This window comes from Ornithorhynchus anatinus, chromosome 7, assembly GCF_004115215.2.
Source record: "Ornithorhynchus anatinus isolate Pmale09 chromosome 7, mOrnAna1.pri.v4, whole genome shotgun sequence".
In the NCBI taxonomy this organism is placed as follows: domain Eukaryota; kingdom Metazoa; phylum Chordata; class Mammalia; order Monotremata; family Ornithorhynchidae; genus Ornithorhynchus; species Ornithorhynchus anatinus.
Window position 1 is genome coordinate 41,193,528 of NC_041734.1, and position 9,954 is coordinate 41,203,481.

The 9,954-nt window shown below is 47.8% G+C and overlaps 1 non-coding gene across 1 annotated transcript; it reads left to right on the forward strand.

The window, feature by feature from the left end:
- The first annotated feature begins 3,790 nt into the window (after positions 1 to 3,790).
- On the forward strand, positions 3,791 to 3,923 carry LOC114813506. Its single transcript, XR_003761223.1, has one exon. It is a non-coding gene; the product is annotated as a small nucleolar RNA SNORA7 (small nucleolar RNA).
- Positions 3,924 to 9,954: the final 6,031 nt, after the last annotated feature.

The following is a 9,954-nucleotide window of genomic DNA, read 5'->3' on the forward strand; positions in this document are numbered from 1 at the left end:
GCGCAAGAACACTGTGCTATAGGAGGAAAATCTAGGGTTAGCCAGAGGAATGGGGTGGGGAGGAGGGGGAGAGACGTGCCTGAGACGTGACTTCACACCGAGGGGTGGGGGCTTAACACACAATTTATATAACATTTCGATATGTGCACTTAGCAGTCTTCTGCAGGAAGAGATGTTTATCAATTACTAAGAGGAGTCTCTGGCCTGCAACACCTTTCCTCCTCATAGCCAACAGACAGTGACTCTCCCCCATCTCCAAAACCTTACTGAAGGCATATCTTCTCCAAGAGGCCTTCCCTGACTGAGCCCTGCTTTCCTCTTCTCCCACTCCCTGCTGCATCGCCCTGACTTGCTCCCATTATTCATCCCCATCCCCACAGCACTTTCATTCATTCATTTAATCGTATTTATTGAGCCCTTATTGTGTGCAGAGTACCGTACTGAGCCCTTGGGAAGTACCATTCAGCAACATATAGAGACAATTCCTGCCCACAACGGGCTCCCAGTCTAGAAGGGGGGAGACAGACAGCAAAACAGGTAAACAGGAATCAATCGGCATCATCATAAATAAATAGAATTATAGATATATGCACATCATTAATGAAAAATCAATAGAATTGTAAGTATAAATATATACACAAATGCTGTGGGGCGGGGAGAGGGGTATGTACATGTCTGGCTCCTCTAATAATAATAATGTTGGTATTTGTTAAGCGCTTACTATGTGCAAAGCACTGTTCTAAGTGCTGGGGTAGATACAGGGTAATCAGTTTGTCCCACGTGAGGCTCACAGTCTTCATCCCCCTTTTACAGGTGAGGCCCAGAGAAGTTAAGTGACTTACCCACAGTCACACAGCTGACAAGACTGTAAGCTTCTAAGACCGGAAGCTTCTTGAGAGCAGGGATTGGGCCCATTTATTGTTGCTTTGTGCTCTCACAAGGGCTTAGGACAGTGCTCTGCACATAGTAAGCACTCACTAAATATGATGGTCCCAGTTAGCAGACGGATAAGCCCAGCAGCACACATACGTTCCACGGTCAGTATATAAGATCACAGAAAGATCTAGCAAGTTGAAAGGTGAAGCAGCTGGAGTGAACCAATCAATTGTATTTACTGAGCTATTCGTTGTGGGCAGAGCATTCTACTAAGTCTGTGAGCTATTCCGAACTTGCCTCTGGGCATCTGCCTATTTTCCACCCTCATCTCCACACTGTTTCCTGTCAGACCATGCATTTGCCTAACTCTCTCCACTTCTCTCCTTGTGGGGGTGGAGTAGATTCTCATAAATCCATCGTCTTTGTTTTCATCCACGCCTTCCCCCGGCCTTGCAGGTCAGTGCTATATAGTATTTGTGAGCAGAGAGAGATCCCGAAAAAGAGGGAGTTTGAAGGTGGTCAAGGACAGGCAGGTGAGGAGTGTTAGCTGTGATTTTCTCATTTCAAGAAGTAGCAGCAGGGATTGGTTTCAGGTGAAATGTTTGGTGTTAATAATCTCCACTTGAGATCTGAGTGACCCTCAAGTTAAAGTGACTGGAGTTTCCCAGAGTACAAAGTGGGATGGCCCAAGATTAGAGTAGAAGAGATTAAAAAAAAAACAGGAATGGGGAGAGAGAAAGAAACAGAAAGAGGGGGCTGGACAGAGGTGGGGAGAAAAAAGAGGCAGAGAGAAAAAGGACACCAGAGAGAGAGAGGGAGCAGGACAGAGGCAGAGAGAAGAAAGAGAGACAATCCATGACGGCCTCAGGACAGATGAGCAGCCTTCTTTCCTTGCTTCTGCACCTCCATAGTGGTGAGCTACTTTCTCCTGGACCTTGGTCCGGTCTTGGGAGATGCCGCGGGACATTCCTTTGTTGCCCTGCTGCTGCTGGACCTGTGATAGGTCTGTTTCCTTGACCTTTCTGCGCCAGATGCTGCTCCGAGCCGAATCTGCCAGAGAGAGGCCCAGAGCAGTAGAGGTGGGACTGTCAGACCATTCATCCATTCGGTCATATTTATTGAATGCTTACTGTGTGCAAAGCACCGTACTCTTGGGAGAGTACAATATAACCACAGACAGACACGTTCCTGCTCACAATGAGCTCATGGTCTAGAGGGGGGAGAAAGAACTTAATGTAAATTAAAAATTATAGAAATACACCGATACGTATATGCCGTGGGGGGGGGGGGGGGGCAGGGAAGCATTTGGGAGGTGGGGAGAGTAAATGAAGGGATGGTTTAGAGGTCCAGAGGGAAGATTCTCTCCTTCTCTCTTCTTGTCTTCCCATCTCTCTGTCTCTGTATCTCTCTCCTTGTCTCTCCACTGGCATTTGGGAAATGGAGGTGGCACCGATGGGAGAACCACGGTGGGAGTCCCGCCTTTCCCAGATCCCCCATTGCAGCCATACGTTCCTTGCTGCCGATCCCGGCCTAGGGCTGTTCCCTGGAGATCAGAGCAGAAATGGGCTCAAAGATCAGAAGTCAGGGTCCAGAAGCAGGGAACGTGATAGAGTCAGACAAGCACGGGGCGGGGAGGTGGTTTTCTGATTGCACTTGTCTCCTCTGGCTGCTTCTATTGCTTTGGGCTGCTGGCTAAGATGAGAATCTAGTGTTGGCCCAAGCCAAACACCCCTCCCCGACACACCACCTCCACTACTGTGACCATCCTGCTGGTCACCGGGGTCAGTGGTCGTCTGGGTAGCAGGGCAGTGACCCTAGTAGTTGGGTATCTGGTTCCCTTGATTCAGTCTGATAAATATGAATAGATAACGGCCGTGGATAAAAGGTACAGATCAGTTCCGCTGAAGGAATAGAAGGGCTATTGTGTGCCCGATAAATACAGTGTGCGTTTCAAGAGCATATTTCATCCAAACTGCCGACGGTGCCCTACGGGTGGCAGAGAAGCAACGTGACCTCGTGGAAAGAGCATGGGCCCGGGAGTCAGAGGACACAGGTTTTAATCCTGACACTGCCACTTGTCTGCTGTGTGGCCCTGAGCATCTCACTTAACTTCTCTGTGCCTCCGTTCTCTCCTCTGCAAATGGGGATTCAATACCCGTTCTCCTTCCGACTTAAACTGGGCCCCTCATGTGGAACCTGATTATCTTGTATCTATCCCAACATTTAATATAGTGCTTGGCACATAGTAAGCATTTAACAGAGACTTTTATAATTAGTACTATTATTATTATTATGTCACACTCCTCAAGTGCCAAAAACTATTTTCCCTAGTAAATCCATAAAGGTTTCTAGGGCAGAGACACAGACAAAAGCCTGTGCAAACGAATGGATTTTATTCTGCGCTCCTGAAGGTCAGAATCATTCTTTTCAGATAAAATCAAGGTCTGATAGAGGTCTCTAGGATGCTGGGAGGAACTTAGGGAGAGAGGGGATGGGAGGGTTAAGGGGTAGGGAAAAGACAGGGAGGAAGAGAAGAGAGGAATAAAGGAGGGGAGAAAGGAGGGGGGGAAAGGGAGGAGGAGAAGGGTATCTGGGCCTCTGTAAAGAGGAATGTGATCTGGGGGAATACAGAAATTTGGCCTTCCATCATTGAATGGCTGGAGCCAATGAAGGCTCAAAGAGTTGGAGGAGGGGAGCTGTCTATTCAGGTTTGATCCCTGCAGATTAAGCGCCGTAAAATGTCAGTCAGTGGTATTTGTTGAGGGCTTACTGTGCACAGACCACTGTTCTAAGTGCTTGGGAGAGTACAATATAACAATAAACAGACACATTCCCTGCCCACAACGAGCTTAGAGTCAAGAGAGGGAGACAGATTTTAATATGAACAAATTGCAGTTATGTACAGAGGTGTTGTCCCCTCTCAGGGTCGCACCTGGAGAGTTTCCAGTACTATACCAGTCTCAACTTTGGGAGGGAGAGTCAAGCAGAGGCCTATCCATTCCATTCCTAGCCAGTGGCTAGCGAGTGGAAGGCAATCTGCAACAAGGCAAAACTCTCCTGTGCTGGGCAGCAGCGGTACAGGAGAAAGTTGAGGGCGGAGACTCAGGTTGACTGAGCGGAAGGAGGCAGTGGTAAACCACTTCCGTATTTTTACCGAGAAAACTCTATGGATACATTACCGGAACGATTGCAGACGGAGGCGGGGCGTTCTCGGAGAGATGTGTTCACGGCGTTGCTACGGGTTGGAGACAACTCGACAGCAGAAGGCCCGACATAGGTGCTGTGGGGATGGGGGCAGGAGATGAATCAAGGGAGCAAATCAGGGCAGTGAAGAAGGGTGCTGAAGAAAAGGAAAAAAGGGCTTACACAGGGAAGTCCTCTCGGAGGAGATGTCTTTTCAATAAGGCTTCAAAGGGAGAGAGAATCATTGCCTGACGGATATGAGGAGGGAGGGCGTTCCAGGCCAGAGGCAGGATGTGGGCGAGGGGTTGGCAGCGAGATAGATGAGATTGGGGCACGGTGAGAAGGTTGACATTAGAGGACTGAAGTGTGCAGGCTGGATTGTAATAGGAGGGTAGGGAGGAGAGGTAGGAGGGGGCAAAGGGATTGTGTGCTTTAAAGCCGATGGTAAGGAGTTTCTGTTTGAGGCAGAGGTAGGTGGAAAACCACTAGAGTCTTTGAGGAGTGGGGAAACATGTCCCGAAGTTTTCTGTAGACAAATGATCCGGGCAGCAGAGGGAGGTACGGACGGGAGTGGGGAGAGACAGGAGGCTGGTATGGTAATCAAGGTGGGATAGGCTGTATCTCCCCCAGCGCTTAGAACAGTGCTCTGCACATAGTAAGCGCTTAACAAATACCAACATCATCATCATTATTATAAGAGCTTGGTTGTGCCTAGTAGGGAAGCATAAAGTCTTAAATTTGCCTGGGAATTGTTTATTTGAAGATGGGCAGGGGGCAACGTGTAGAAGTGATGGGACGGTCACCTGAGACCCCGACTGTAGATCAGAAACAACATTCCTTCACGTGGTTTGATCAAAGGATGAATTCAGACAGAACCAGTGGTGGGCTGAAGCTGGCTCTTGACAGATGGCAATTCCATTTCAAAACCGGTTTCAAAGTGACTGTTAAGAGTTAACCTGGAACCTCATTATGTGCAAAAAAAGAAAGAAGTCTTTGGCATTTTGGCCGAAAGTACGGATCGTTTATGTCAAGGGACATTTTTCTCTATCTTGTTGTCAACCCGTGCCCTCCCTCTGGTCTGGAACTCCCTCCCCCTTTCATGTGAGACAGGCCACTGCTCTCCCCACCTTCAAAACAATATGGCCCAGTGGACAGAGCACAGGCCTGGGAGTCAGAAAGTAATCCTTTCCCCTATTAGACCGTAAGCCCCTCAAACGGCAGGGACCGTCTCTATCTGTTGCCGACTTGTTCATTCCAAGCGCTTAGTACAGTGCTCTGCACATAGTAAGCGCTCAATAAATACTATTGAATGAATGAATGAATCCTCTCCAAGCCCAGATCCACCACTTGTCTGCCTTGTGATCTTACGCAAGTCACTTTTCTGTGCCTCAGCTACCTCATCTATAAAATGGGAATTAAGACTTTGAGACCCATACAGGACAGGGACTGTCTCCAACTTTATTTGCTCGAATTCCCTGTGTCCCCCCCCGCCGCATACACACGCACGCGTACAGTGCTGGGCAAGTCACTTCACTTCTCTGTGCCTCAGTTACCTCATCTGTAAAATGGGGATCAACTGTGAGCCAGCCTGATTAACTTGTATCTACCCCAGCGCTTAGAACAGTGCTTGGCACATAGTAAGCGCTTAACAAATACCAACATTATTAGTAGTAGTAGTTCAGTGCCTGGCACATAGTAAGCGTTTAACAAATATCACAATTGTTATTTTTATTATTTGTGTCTCATGGAAAAATCATGAACGGAAGCCCACACTATATTGTTTTGATATGCTGGAGCCTTAATTTGATGTAGATGAGAAAAACATATCCCTCCAAAATGTTTTACTTTCAATTATTCCCCAGAGCTGGGGGAGTTATTTGGGCCAAACAGTGAATGAAGAGGTAGAGGCTGAGGGGGAAGAAGAAGGGTTTTAGACTGCAGAAATACAGCAAATTCTACCTCTGTGTTTCCATTCTGTCTTGGAGAAAGCCACGGATACTTTCGCTAGTCCTGGCTGGCTCAGGGCTGGCTGTGACCCAGTGGTGGAAATTGAAGCCCAAGTGGAACTGCACAGCATGGCCTAATAATAATAATAATGTTGGTATTTGTTAAGCGCTCACTATGTGCAGAGCACTGTTCTAAGCACTGGGGGAGATACAGGGTCATCAGCTTGTCCCACGTGAGGCTCACAGTTAATCCCCATTTTACAGATGAGGGAACTGAGGCACAGAGAAGTGAAGTAGCGTGGCTCAGTGGAAAGAGCACGGGCTTGGGAGTCAGAGGTTATGGGTTCGAATCCCCATTTTACAGGTGAGGTAACAGGCTCAGAGAAGTTAAGTGACTTGCCCAAAGTCACCCAGTTAACATGCCGTGGAGGCAGGATTAGAACCTCTGACTCCCAAGCCCGGGCTCTTTCCACTCAGCCACGCTGCTTCAATACCAGATGAAAGACAGTTCAAAGAGACAAATCAATCAATCAGTGATATTTATTAAGCACTTACTAAGCGCAGAGTACTCTACTAAATGCTTGGCAAAGGCCTTCCCAGACTGAGCTCCCCTTTTCCCTCTGCTCCCTCTAAGCCCCCCTTCACCTCTCCGCAGCTAAACCCTCTTCTCCCCCCTTTCCCTCTGCTCCTCCCCCTCTCCCGTCCCACCCCCTCGGCACCGTACTCGTCCGCTCGACTCTATACATCTTCCTCACCCTATTTATTTTGTTTAATGAGATGTCCATCACCCTGATTCTATTTATTTGCTATTGTTTTAATGAGATGTTCTTCCCCTCGACTCTATTTATTGCCACTGTTCTTGTCTGTCCGTCTCCCCCGATTAGACCGTGAGCCCGTCAGAGGGCAGGGACTGTCTCTATCTCTTGCCTATCTGTACATTCCAAGCGCTTAGTACGGTGTTGTGCACATAGTAAGCGCTCAATAAATACTATTGAATGAATACAATCCAACAGAATTAGCAGGCACATTCCTTGCCCATTACAAGCTCACAATCTAGAGGGATCATCTAGATCACCGTCCTTCCCTGTTGCCAGCTCGATCCTAACCAGAGGACCCCCAGGTCAGCTACTACTACTACTAATAATTGTGATTTTTGTTAAGTGCTTACTATGTGCCACGCACCGTGTACTAAGCACTGGGGTGAATACAGGCAAATTGGGTTGCACACAGTCCCTGTCCCGCATGGGGCTCAGAATCTTAATCTCCATTTTACAGATGAAATAACTGAGGCCGAGAGAAGTGAAGTGACTTGCTCGAGACCACACAGCAGTCAAGTGGCAGAGTTGGAATTAGAACCCATGACCTTCTGACTCCCAGGCCCATGCTCCATCCACTAGGACTCCAACCGATTTGTCCATTCCAAGGCTTAGCACAGTGCTCTGCACATAGTAAGCGCTCAGTAAATACTATTGAATGAATGAATGAATGCTGCTTCCAAGAATATCGCCGACAAGACTCTCCCGGAACTTAAAATGTGGCTTTGGAACCCAGCAGAGTGGTGATTTACAACGACAACCCAGAGTTTAATGTTGTTGTGAAATCCGGTTACCTGGGCAGCTCACTGACCAACCGCACGACTGTGGACGAGGAAGTAGAAAACTGAATCAAGAAGGCCGGCCCATCCTTGCGGAGATCTGAACGGAGTGTGGAGGAAGCGAGGCACCTGGATCCAGACCGAACCACAGTTCGACAGTTGTCCAACCTTCTTTATGAGAGCGAAATAATAATAATAATACTGTTGGCATCTGTTAAACGCTTACTAGGGGCAGAGCACTGTTCTAAGCGCTGGGGTAGACACAGGGTAATCAGGTTGTCCCACGTGGGGCTCACAGTCTTCATCCCCATTTTACAGATGAGGTAACTGAAGTCCAGAGAAGTGAAGTGACTTGCCCACAGTCACACAGCTGACAAGTGGCAGAGTTGGGAGTCGAACCCATGACCTCTGACTCCAAAGCCCATGATCTTTTCCACTGAGCCACGCTGCTTAACAACTTGGACACCCCCCACTGATGTCACATCTGTCTTCTTGAGCAGTTTCTTCAGTGTTTACCTCCAGGCTGGACTCAGTATCAAAGGGCAAGACAGGATCATCGTCAAGTTCTGATCACAGGAAGAAGAAGTGTGGCCTAGTGGAAAGAGCACAGGCCTGGGTGTCGGAAGATCTGAGTTCTAATCCTGGCTCTGCCACTTGGGGGCTGTGGGACCTTGGACCAGTCACTTCTCTGGGCCTCAGTTATATAAAATGGGGATTAAGACTGTGAGCCCCATGTGGCTGGGTCCAACCTGATAATCTTTCATTCACTCATTCATGTGTTTAGTAAAGTGCCTGGCCCGGCATGGCGTAGTGGATAGAGCACGGGCCTGGGAGTCAGAAGGTCATAGGTTCTAATCCCAGTTCCACCTCTTGTCTATTGTGTGACCTTGGGTAAGTCACTTCACCTCTCTGGGCCTCAGTTACCTCGTCTGTAAAATGCCGATTGAGACTATGAGCCCCAAATGGAACAGGGACTGTGTCTAATCCGATTTGCTTATACCCACCCCAGCACTTAGTACAGTGCCTGGCACATAGCATTTAAATACCCTAATTACTCATTTTTACAGTAAGTGCTAAACAAATACCACTGAAAAAAGGTTCTGAAACTGTTTTGTTCTCCATACAGTTCTGTAGGATACACAAATAATAAAGAGAGCTGAAACTGGGAAACTGAAAACAAGGAGGACAGAGGAAGCACTTTCAGGACATGGGAAAATAAGCCCTCAGACAGTGCTGCATCCTAGCTAGATGCCAGACCACCCCTCTCCCTACCTTCCAAACATTATTAAGGTCACATCTCCTCCAAGAAGCCTTCCCGGATTAAGCCCTCTTTCCCCCGGCTCCCTCTCCTGCATCATCTATACACTTGGATCGGGGACCTTTGGGAATTTGATATGCACTTCACCCCCAACCCCACAGCAATTGTTTCCTTATTTTAAAATTATACATTATCAATTATTTAGATTAATGTTTGTCTCCTCCTGTAGATTCACTGTAGGCAGGGAACGAATCTGCCAACTCTGTTATATGGTAACAGAGTGCTGAGTACAGTGCTCCGCACCTAGTAAGCACTCGGTAAGTGCCACTGATGATGATAATCCCAGCTGTAAACTGGGAAACAATGGCTTGAAGACAGCCCAGCATGCAGCACTATCAAGCAAGAAGTGGTTCTCTGAAGGCAAAATCTTCTTAAAGAATGAGAAATATCTACCCCATTGCTTAGTAACAATAATAATGAAATTTATTAAGCGTTTACTTTGTGTCAAGCACTGTTCTAAGTGCTGAGGTAGATAAGAGGTAATAGAGTTGGATAAAATCCCTTTCCCACACGGGGCTCACGGCCTTAATCCCCATTTTACAGATGAGGTAACTGAGGGACCTGGAGAGTTTCCAATAGTCTACCAGTCTCGGCTATGGGAGGGAGAGTCAAGCTGAGGCTTACCCTACCCATTCCTAGCTTGGGCAGTGGCTAGCGAGTGGAAGGCCGTCTGCTACAAGTCAAAACTCACCCGTGCTGGGCAGCAGCGGCACGGGAGAGAGTCGAGGGTGGAGACTGCGTGGACGGGGGCAATGGTAAACCAATTCCATATTTTTTACTTGGAAAACTCTATGGATCCACTACCAGAACCATCACAGGTGGAGTTCGGGCATTGTGGGAGAGATGCGTCCACGGTGTCGCTATGGGTCAGAGAAGACTCAAAAGCATAAGATAAGACAACTGAGGCACTGAGAAGTTAAATAGCTTGCCTAAGGTCACCGAGCAGGCAGATGGAGGAGCCGGGATTAGAAACACGATGCTTGGCACAAAGTAAGTGCTTACTAAATATCCTAACTATCAAGCGAAAACAAAAGCAG